Below are 11,850 nucleotides of genomic sequence, written 5' to 3'. Positions count from 1 at the left end.
TAGAGGCCGGGCGCGGTGGCTCAAGCCTGTAATCCCAGCACTTTGGGAGGCCGAGACGGGTGGATCACGAGGTCAGGAGATCGAGACCATCCTGGCTAACACAGTGAAACCCCGTCTCTACTAAAAATACAAAAAAACTAGCCGGGCGAGGTGGCGGGCGCCTGTAGTCCCAGCTACTCGGGAGGCTGAGGCAGGAGAATGGCGTGAACCCGGGAGGCGGAGCTTGCAGTGAGCTGAGATCCGGCCACTGCACTCCAGTCCGGGCGACAGAGCGAGACTCCGCCTCAAAAAAAAAAAAAAAAAAAGAAACTGTCCTCTAAGAGAATAAGCATTTCCTGTTCTTCCAGCTCCAGGAAGAGCTGGAGGGGGCCAAAGTGGGGCCACACACTCGCTGTGTCCCCTCTCCTCCCCTGTGCCAGTGCCACCTGGGTGCCTCCTCCCGTCCGTCTCAACCTCCCTCCCGTCCAGCGTTGAGTGTGTATGTGTGTGTGACACATAAATATACTCATAAGGACACCTCCTTCCCGTGTCTTGTTTTTGTTGGGCCTGGGCTACTGGTATTATGCCTCACCCTGATTAGGTGAGCCTCTAGGAAAACTTAAAACAACTTTTTTTTTTTTTTTTTTTTTTTTTTTTGAGACGGAGTCTTGCTCTGCCGCCCAGGCTGGAGTGCAGTGGCCGGCTCTCAGCTCACTGCAAGCTCCGCCTCCCGGGTTCACGCCATTCTCCTGTCTCAGCCTCCCGAGTAGCTGGGACTACAGGCGCCCGCCTCGTCGCCCGGCTAGTTTTTTGTATTTTTTAGTAGAAACGGGGTTTCACCGTATTAGCCAGGATGGTCTCGATCTCCTGACCTCGTGATCCGCCCGTCTCGGCCTCCCAAAGTGCTGGGATTACAGGCTTGAGCCACCGCGCCCGGCAAAACAACTTTTAAGCCAGGTATGGTGGCACACACCTGTGGTCTCAGCTATTCAGGAGGCCAAGGCAGGAGGATCTCTTGAGCCCAGGAGTTTGAGACCCCATCTCAAACAAAAAATACAAAAATTAGTCAGGCATGGCACCTACAATTCCAGCTCCTTTGAGAGATTGAGGCAGGAAGATTGCCTGAGCCCGGGAGGCCAAGGCTGCAATGAGCTATGGTAACACCACTACACTCCAACCTGGGCAACAGAAGGAGACGCTCTAAAAAAAAAGGAAAACTTTGCCCAGCATGGTGGCTCACGCCTGTAATCCTAGCACTCTGGGAGGCCAAGGTGGGCAGATCATCTGAGGTCGGGAGTTCGAGACCAGGCAGACCAACATGGAGAAACCCTGTGTCTACTAAAAATACAAAATTAGTCGTGCGTGGTGGCGCATGCCTGTAATCCCAGCTACTCGGGAGGCTGAGGCAGGAGAATCGCTTGAACTCGGGAGGCGGAGGTTGTGGTGAGCCGAGATCACGCCACTGCCCTCTCGCCTGGGCAACAAGAGTGAAACTCTGTCTCAAAAAAAGAAAAAAATTCAACATTTTATTTTGAGAAATTTCAAACCTACAAAAAGTTGTGCCAGGCGCAGTGGCTCACGCCTGTAATCCCAGCACTTTGGGAGGCCGAGGCGGGTGGATCACGAGGTCAGGAGATCGAGACCATCCTGGCTAACACGGTGAAACCCCGTCTCTACTAAAAATACAAAAAAATTAGCTGGGCGAGGTGGCGGGCGCCTGTAGTCCCAGCTACCCGGGAGGCTGAGGCAGGAGAATGGCATGAACCTGGGAGGCGGAGCTTACAGTAAGCCGAGATTGTGCCACTGCACTCCAACCTGGGCAACAGAGCGAGACTCCGTCTCAAAAAAAAAAAAAAGTTGCATGAATAGTGTCTATCTGAAATACGTATTCAGTCTTTTCTTTAGAAGTCTTTTTTTTTTTTTTTTTTTGAGATAGAGCCTCACTCTGCACCCAGGCTGGAGTGCAGTGGTACAATCTGTAAAGTCACCGTGAACACTGACTTAGCACATACTGAACCATCGCTCCTAGGAGAAATACAGGGTTGTATTCCTGTGAGCTTTGGTCATGATATTTTCATCAGCTGATCAATATGTAATCTTGTTTTATGTGTATTTCTGTTTAAAGAAATATATATACATATATATATATATGGTTGAGTTGTTATCATTGAACTCACAGCCCACAGGACTAGAACACATGCCTAAATAAAGCTTATCTAACATACCTATTTTCTCCATATGTGTGTCCATCATAACCTTCCTGCATTGAGGAATACTAGACAGCATTCCAGTATTACACTTGGGGACAGTTTTGTTTATTCTACTTTATTGTATGTGTGTGTGTGTGTGTGTGTGTGTGTGTGTGTGTATATATATTTTTTTTTTTTTTTTTTTTTTTTTTTTTGCGACGGCGTTTCACTCTGTCACCCAGGGTGGAGTGCAGTGACCGGATCTCGGCTCACTGCAAGCTCCGCCTCCTGGGTTTATGCCATTCTCCTGCCTCAGCCTCCTGAGTAGCTGGGACTACAGGCGCCCGCCACCTCGCCTGGCTAGTTTTGTTTTTTTCTTGTATTTTTTAGTAGAGATGGGGTTTCACCGTGTTAGCCAGGATGGTCTCGATCTCCTAACCTCGTGATCCGCCCGTCTCGGCCTCCCAAAGTGCTGGGATTACAGGCTTGAGCCACCACGCCCAGCTTTTTTTTTTTTTTTTTTTTTGAGACGGAGTTTTGCTCTTGTTGCCCAGGCTGGAGTGCAATGGCACTATTTCAGCTCACTGCAACCTTCACTCTCTGGCTTCTTTCTTTTTTCTTTTTTTTCTTTTTTTTTTTGAGACAGAGTCTTACTCTGTCGCCCAGGCTGGAGTGCAGTGACTGGATCTCAGCTCACTGCAAGCTCTGCCTCCCGGGTTTATGCCATTCTCCTGCCTCAGCCTCCCGAGTAGCTGGGACTACAGGCGCCCACCACTTCGCCCGGCTAGTTTTTTGTATTTTTTAGTAGAGACGGGGTTTCACTGTGTTAGCCAGGATGGTCTTGATCTCCTGACCTCGTGATCTGCCCGTCTCGGCCTCCCAAAGTGCTGGGATTACAGGCTTGAGCCACTGCGCCCGGCCTTTTTTTCTTTGAGACAAAATCTCACTTTGTTCCCCAGGTTGGAGTGCAGTGGCACAATCTCCGCTCACTACAAACTTTGCTTCCCAGGTTCAAGTGGTTCTCCTGCGTCAGTCTCTTGAGTAGCTGGGATTACAGGCGTGCACCACCGTACCCAACTGATTTTTGTGTTTTTAGTAGAGACGGGGTTTTACCATGTTGGCCAGGCTGGTCTCGATCTCCTGACCTCAAACAGTCTACCTACCTTGGTCTCCCAAAGTGCTGGGATTACAGATGGGAGCCACTGCACCCAGCCCACCTTCCGGTTTCAAGCGATTCTCCTGCCTCAGCCTCCTGAATACTTAGGATTACAGGCACCCATTACCACACCCAGCTAATTTTTTGTGTTTTTAGTAGAGATGGGGTTTCGCTATGTCGGCTGGTCTGGAACTCCTGACCCCATGATCCACCTGCCTTGGCCTCCCAAAGTGCTGGGATTATAGGCGTGAGCCACTGTGCGCAGCCTAATATATATATATATATTTTTTTTTTGAGATGGAGTCTTACTCTGTTACCCAAGGTGGAGAGCAGTGGCACAAGCTACTGTGCCCAGCCATGTCCAGCTAATTTTTCTAAAAAATTTTGTCAAGATGGGGTCTCACTGTGTTGCCCAAGCTGGTCTTGAACTCCTGAGCTCAAGTGATCCTCTCTCCTTGGACTCCCAAAGCAGTGGGTTTATAGGCATGAGCCACTGCACCCAGCTGGGAACCATTATAAACAGCAAAATCACCAACAAAAAGCATAAAAATGTGGAAAATGTGACACTAAGTAGACCGTGAAAAGGACACTTGTTTGCAATATGAGAGCTGAGACAAGAAAGCAGAGTGTCCTCATGCTCGACCCCTCAGGAAACTGGCAAAGTCACAAACACTGACTGAAGGCTGAGGAGGGACTGTCTGTCTTCCCCGAGCCATGTGCTGTAGTTACGCATATGGTCCTTCATGCCTAAATACTCCTCCTAAAACTAAGGACATTTCCCGATATAACGACACTCCAGTGATGAAATCCAGGCAATTATTAGATACAACATTCCTGTTTAGTTTCCTAAATATCCCAGTAATGTCCCTTCCAGCCACGTTTTTTCCACTTGAGGATTGTGTATCACAATGAGATGTCACTTCCTAGTCTCCTTTATTCTTTTTATTTCATTATTATTTTTTTGAGACAGAGTCTCACTCTGTCACCCAGGCTGGAGTGCAGTGGCGTGATCTTGGCTCACTGCAAACTCTGCCTCCTAGGTTCAAGTGATTCTTCTGCCTCAGCCTCCTGAGTAGCTGGGATTACAGGCGCCCGCCACCACACCTGGCTAATTTTTGTATTTTTAGTAGAGAAGATGTTTCACCATGTTGGACAGGCTGATCTCAGACTCCCAGCCTCAAGTGATCCACTCGCCTTGGCCTTCCAAAGTGCTAGGATTACAGGCATGAGCCACTGCGCCCAGCCTTAGTCTCCTTTAATTTGGAACAATTCCTCAGCCTTTTGTTTGTTTGTTTGTTTGTGTTTGAGACAGGGACTTGCTCTGTCACCCACACTAGAGTGCAGCCTCAACCTCTTAGGCTCAAGCAATCCTTCTCTCTCAGCCTCCTGAGTACCTGGGAATATAGGCACATGCCACTACGTCTGGATAATGTTTGTATTTTTTGTAGAATCAGGGCCTCTCTCTTGCCCAGGCTGGTCTTGAACTCCTGGCTTCAAGGGATCCTCCCACCTTGGCCTCCCAAAGTGCTGAGATTGCAGTTGTGAGCCCCGGCACCCAGGCTAGCCTTTGTCTTTAATTTTTTTTTTTTTTTTTTTTTGAGACAGGATCTTACTCTGTCACCCAGGCTGGAGTACAGTGGCATGATCACAGCTCACTACAGCTTTGATCTCCCAAGCTCAAGCAATCCTCTCACTTCAGCCTCCCAAATGGCTAGGACTACAGGTGCCCGCCACCATGCACAGCTAATTTTCTTTTTTCTTTTTTTTTTTTGAGATGGACTCTCGCTCTGTCGCCCAGGCTGGAGTGCAGTGGCGCAATCTCGGCTCACTGCAAGCTCCGCCTCCCGGGTTCACGCCATTCTCCTGCCTCAGCCTCCCGGGTAGCTGGGACTACAGGCGCCCGCCACCTCGCCCGGCTAGTTTTTCGTATTTTTTAGTAGAGACGGGGTTTCACCGTGTTAGCCAAGATGGTCTCGATCTCCTGACCTCGTGATCCGCCCGTCTCGGCCTCCCAAAGTGCTGGGATTACAGGCTTGAGCCACCGGCTAATTTTCATATTTTTTGTAGAGACAGGGTTTTGCCATGTTGCCCTGGCTGTTTTTTTCACCTTTTGTGGAGACAAGGACTGACTGTGTTGCCCAGGCTGCTCACAAACTCCTGGCTCAAAAGATCTATCCTCCCATCTTATTACAGGTATGAGCCACCATGCCTGGCCCAGATGTTTTCTCATTATTATAATCAGATTGTGCATTTGGGCAGGAATATTATGTGAGATTTTTATCAGGATTTGTTTAAAATAACAAAATAAGCAGGGCATGGTGACTCACCTGTGATCTCAATACAGAGAGGCTGAGGTGGGAGAATCGCTTGAGCCCAGTTGTTCAAGACCAGCCTGGGCATCTTGAGACCCTGTCTCTACATAAAACAAAAAGATTGCCTGGGCATGGTGGTGGTGCACCTGCAGTCCCAGCTATTTGAGAGGCTGAGGTGGGAGGACTGCATGAGCCTGGAAGGTAAGGCCTGCAGTCAGCAGTAATGATGCCACTGCACTCCAGCCTGAGTGACAGAATGGGACTCTGTCTCAAAAATAACAACATGAGAATATCGGCCGGGCACAGTGGCTCACACCTGTAATCCCAGCACTTTGGGAGGCTGAGACGGGCAGATCACTTGTAGTCAGGAGTTCAAGACCAGCCTGGCCAATATGGTGAAACCCTATCTGTAATAAAAATATGAAAATTAGCCAGGTATGGTAGTGCACAGTAATCCCGGCTACGCAGGAGGCTGAGGCAGGAGGATCACTTGACCTCGGGAGGTGGAGGTTGCAGCGAGCTGAGATCATGCCACAGCACTCCCACCTAGACAACAGAGGAAGATGTCTTAAAGAAAAAAAAAAGGCCGGGCGCGGTGGCTCAAGCCTGTAATCCCAGCACTTTGGGAGGCCGAGACGGGCGGATCACGAGGTCAGGAGATCGAGACCATCCTGGCTAACACGGTGAAACCCCGTCTCTACTAAAAATACAAAAAAAAAAAAAAAAAAAAATGCTGGGCATGGTGGCTCACACCTGTAATCCCAGCACTTTGGGAGGCCAAGGCTGATGGATCACAGGAGTTCAAGGCCAGCTTTGGCAACATGGTGAAACCCTGTCTCTACTAAAAATACAAAAATTAGCTGGGCGTGTTGGCATACACCTGTAATCCCAGCTACTCGGGAGGCTGAGGCAGGAAAATTGTTTGAATCCAGAAGGCAGAGGTTGCAATGAGCTGAGATTACACCACTGCACTCCAGCCTGGGCAACAGAGCAAGACTCCATCTCAAAATAATAATAATTATTATTATGTGCAGTTGCTATTCTATGCACTATGCATCAACTCATTTCACCCTCGGCACCCTTATATGGTGGGTACTATTATTAGCTCCACTTTGCCGAAGGTAAAATTCATGCCCATGGAAGTTAAGTAAATTGCCAGGATTTGAACCTGGATAGTCTGACTCAGAGCCTACGCCCTCACAAAGATCTTACCTGGGCTGATTCTGGCTTTGTTTGAAATGGGCGGCCAGGCGTGGTGGCTGACACCTGTAATCCCAGCACTATGGGAGGCTGAGGCAGGTGGATCACCTGAGGTCAGCAGTGTTTGAGACCAGCTTGACCAACATGGCGAAACCCCATCTCTACTAAAAATACAAAACTTAGACAGGCGTGGTGGTGCACATCTGTAATCCCAGCTACTTGGGAGGCTGAGGCAGAAGAATCACTTGAACCTGGGAGGCGGAGGTTGCAGTGAGCCAAGATCGCACCATTGCACTCCAGCCTGGGCGACGAGCAAAATTCAGTCTCAAATAAATATATGAATACATACACACATTACATACATACATACATTAAAGAAATGTTGAGGCCGGGCGCGGTGGCTCAAGCCTGTAATCCCAGCACTTTGGGAGGCCGAGACGGGTGGATCATAAGGTCAGGAGATCGAGACCATCCTGGTCTACACGGTGAAACCCCGTCTCTACTAAAAAATACAAAAAACTAGCCGGGCGAGATGGCGGGCGCCTGTAGTCCCAGCTACTCGGGAGGCTGAGGCAGGAGAATGGCGTAAACCCAGGAGGCGGAGCTTGCAGTGAGCGGAGATCGCGCCACTGCACTCCAGCCTGGGCGACAGAGCGAGACTCCGTCTCAAAAAAAAAAAAAAAAAAAAAAAAAGAAATGTTGGAAGCCCCAGCTGCATGGGACCACCTTCTTAAAGAGCAACAACGAGCAGCAGCTGCACTGCAGCCACACTCTCCCCAGGGCCTATTTTTTCCACAGTCCCCAGCACTCCCTCTTATCTCACACCAGGCCAGCTTCACTCATGTGACTTTCTTGGCCTCATTAGGCCTTCGAGTTTGAGATTTTTGTCTGTCCCAAACACCTAATATATAAAGTGATTATGCTCATGCCTATAATCCCAGCACTTTAGGAGGACGAGACAGGTAGATGACTTGAACCCAAGAGTTTGAGACCAGCCTGGGCAACATGGCAAAACCCTGTCTCTACACAAAATACAAAAATTAATTGGGTGTGGAGGCACGCGCCTGTAATCCTAGCTACTCAGGAGACTGAGGCGGGAGGATTGCTTGAGCCTGGGAAGTAGAGGGTGCGGTGAGCCTTGATTGTGCTACTGGACTCCAGCCTAAGTGAGAGACCCTGTCTCAAAAAAGAACAGTTTAAACCAATTTTTTAATTAGCTTTATAAAATAATGTAGTCTGGCTGAAGTGAAATGTGGGTGGAGCATCGGCAGGCCTGATATTTCTCTTTCTCCTATCATTGTTGTCCCAGGTGCTTCACAGAACCCCAAGACTCTGGAGAAACACAATTTGGAAAGTGTGGCCTTGAGTTCTTGGCCTGTGCGGACTGGGACACAGTGAACGGCAGCTTCATAGTCTGGGTGGGGAAGGGGACCTTCCTTTTCCCTCCAGCAGCATCTGGGGTCCTGTGTCACATGCTCCGGGATCCACACTTCTTTTTTTGTTTGTTTTGTTTTGAGACGGAGTCTTATTCTGTCACCCAGGCTGGAGTGCAGTGGCGAAATCTTGGCTCACTGCAACCTCCGCCTCCCGGGTTCAAAGGATCCTCCTGCCTCAGCCTCCCAAGTAGCTGGGATTACAGGTGCACATTACCACGCCTGGCTAATTTTTGTATTTTTTGGTACAGATGGAGGTTTCACCATGTTGGCCAGGCTAGTGTTGAACTCCTGGCCTCATGTGATCCACCCGCTTCAGCTTCCCAAAGTGTTGGGACTACAGGTGTGAGCCACCGCGCCTGGCCTAATCCATACTTCTGAAGGGTATCAAGTAGGATGGGGAGGGACCTCTGTGAACCTTCACTGCCCAAGCTGGAGCGCAGTGGCATGATTTCAGCTCACTGCAACCTCTGCCTCCTGGATTCAAGGGATTCTCCTGCCTCAGCCTCCGGAGTAGCTGGGATTACTGTCATGACCCACCACGCCTGGCTAATTTTTGTATTTTTAGCCGAGATGGGCTTTCACCACGCTGGCCAGGCTGGTTTCCAACTCCTGACCTCAGGTGATCCACCTGCCTCAGCCTCCCAAAGTGCTAGGATTACAGGCGTGAGCCACCATGCCCGGCTGTCCTGGACATCTTTTATGTATTCCCCTAAGACAGCCACCTCCCTGCTTCCGCAGGGATGTGAGATCCAGCTGGAATCATTTCTGGGCTAGGATCCTGTTGTCTTGGGTTCTTATTCCCAAACTGTCCCAGACTCAAGACTTATCAGCCTGGCTTGTCAAATGCAGGTTTCGAAGCCCTTGGATTCTGATTTAAGTAGGTCTGGGTGTGTCTTTGGAATCTATTTCTAACAAAGCACCCTAGGTGCTCTCACACCCAGGCAACTTAGACAAACACTCCTAGCTAGGAGCACAGTCTCTTTAACTTCCTTTTTTTTTTTTACATTTTGAATACATAATACATTCACATGCTTCCAAACACAACAGAGAAAAGTTGTTCTTCAGCTCCTGTTCCCAAGTCCCCAATTCTCCCGGGAGACAACCATCTTTGCCAGTTTATTGTGTTCAAATCTAGCGACATTTTACACATAAACAAGCACATCCTCTTCCCACTTTTTTCTTTTTTTGAGATGGAGTCTTACTCTGTTGCCCAGGCTGGAGTGCAGCAGTGTGATCTCGGCTCGGTGTGATCTTGGCTCACCACTACCTCCGCCTCCTGGGTTCAAGTGATTCTCCTGCCTCAGCCTCCCTTGTAGCTGGGATTACAGGCGCATGCCACCACACCCAGCTAAATTTTGTATTTTTAGTGGAGACAGGGTTTCACCATGTTTTTCAGGCTGGTCTCGAACTCCAGACCTCTTGATCCACCTGCCTCGGCCTCCCAAAGTGCTAGACTTTTTTTTAAAAAATGGTAACCCTTTATATACACTCTCCTGCATATTTAGAGCAGCTAGACCTAAGTTTAAGCACAGTACTAGCTTGATGACCTGTGATCCTCCCTGAACCTCAGTTTCCTCCTCTAAAATGGAAGGAATAGCAAGACACCTCACTGTTGTCGGGGAGTCCCAGGAGAGAACGCTTGCCGCGAAGCTGTCAGCACAGGGCCTAGAATAGAGTGAGCGCTCCGTATCTGGAAGTTATGATTAATTGTGCATTCTAGGGTGGCCAGGCGGGGCTTCCCAGTGCCAGAGGTACAGACTGAGAACCACACCCTTAGTGAGGCCACCCACTTATGACTTAGGGGGCAGAGAGAACCTCAGTAAGGTCAGTGGTGTTTATTGAGGCTTTACTATGTGCTATGTGCCTCTTGCTGAATTCTTAGCTAGAATCATGGTATTTCAGGGTTTTTCAACTTTTTTTTTTTTTTTTTTTTGAGATGGTGTGTCTCACTGTGTCGCCCAGGCTGGAGTGCAATGGCGCGATCTCTGTTCACTGCAACCTTTGCCTCCCAGGTTCAAGCGATTCTCCTCCCTCAGCCTCCGAAGTAGTTGGGATTACCGGTGCTGATTTTTTTTTTTTTTTTTTTTGGTAGCATGGTGACATTGCACCATGCTTAACAACATCCCTGGTCTTTACTCACTCAATGCCAGTAACCTTCTTCCTGCCTGTTGTGACATCAAAAATGTCATACATTGCCAAATGTCCCCAAGAAAGAATGGGGCTGAGGGGGGACAAAATCCTACCCAGTTTAAAACCACCGCCTTGCCGGGCGCGGTGGCTCAAGCCTGTAATCCCAGCACTTTGGGAGGCCGAGACGGGCGGATCACGAGGTCAGGAGATCGAGACCATCCTGGCTAACACGGTGAAACCCCGTCTCTATTAAAAATACAAAAAACTAGCCGGGCGAGGTGGCGGGCGCCTGTAGTCCCAGCTACTCCGGAGGCTGAGGCAGGAGAATGGCGTAAAACCCGGGAGGCGGAGCTTGCAGTGAGCTGAGATCCGGCCACTGCACTCCAGCCCGGGCGAAAGAGCAAGACTCCGTCTCAAAAAAAAAAAAAACAAAACAAAAAAAAAAAACCACCACCTTATCTCATCCTCACAGTAACTAACCACAGTAGCCCCAGATGGTAAGTACTGTTAATGCCCCATATTGCAAGTGAGGGGACCTACAGAACAGTCTGGGTGACATCCCCAAGAAAATACAGCTCCGAGATTCACACCCAGGCAGTGTGACTCCAGAGCTCACCTGCCCATTATGCAAGAGAACATCTGATCTCTCAAGAATGTTGCCCTGCTCGGTCGGGAGCAGTGGCTCACACCTGTAATCCCAGCACTTTGGGAGGCCAAGACGGGCAGATCACAAGGTCAGGAGATCGAGACCATCCTGGTCAACATGGTGAAACCCTGTCTCTACTAAAAATACAAAAAATTAGCCGGGCATGGTGGCAGGTGCCTGTAATCCCAGCTACTTAGGAGGCTGAGGCAGGATAATCGCTTGAACCAGGGAGGCGGAGGTTGCAGTGAGCTGAGATTGTGCCACTGCACTCTAACCTGGGTAACAAAGCGAGACTCCATCTCAGAAAAAAAAAAAAAAAAAAAAGGCCAGGCTCAGTGGCTCACTCCTGTAATCCCAGCACTTTGGGAGGCCGAGGTGGGCAGATCACAAGGTCAGGAGTTCGAGACCAGCCTGACCAACATGGTGATACCCCATCTCTACTAAAAATACAAAAATTAGCCGGGTGTGGTGGTGGATGCCTGTAATCCCAGCTACTCGGGAGGCTGAGGCAGGAGAATTGCTTGAACCTGGGGGACAGAGGTTGCAGTGAGCCGAGATCGTTCCACTGTACTCCAGCCTGGGCGACAGAGGGAGACTACTGGGGAAAAAAAAAAAAAATCACCTGGGGAATTTTCTGAAAACTCAGGCCTCACCCCAGATGAATTAGATGTGAATCTGTGAATCTCTGGGCATGAGACCTGGGCTTCCACAACTTTGTAAAATTTCCATGGGATTTCAAGGTTGAGAGCCCTGTGTTAGGTTGAGAAATGGTCAGCAAATTTTATAATCTCAAATCTTGGCA

Source organism: Trachypithecus francoisi, unplaced genomic scaffold, assembly GCF_009764315.1.
Source record: "Trachypithecus francoisi isolate TF-2019V2 unplaced genomic scaffold, Tfra_2.0 Lachesis_group11, whole genome shotgun sequence".
Lineage (NCBI taxonomy): Eukaryota > Metazoa > Chordata > Mammalia > Primates > Cercopithecidae > Trachypithecus > Trachypithecus francoisi.
Note: the sequence above shows the minus strand (reverse complement) of the source record.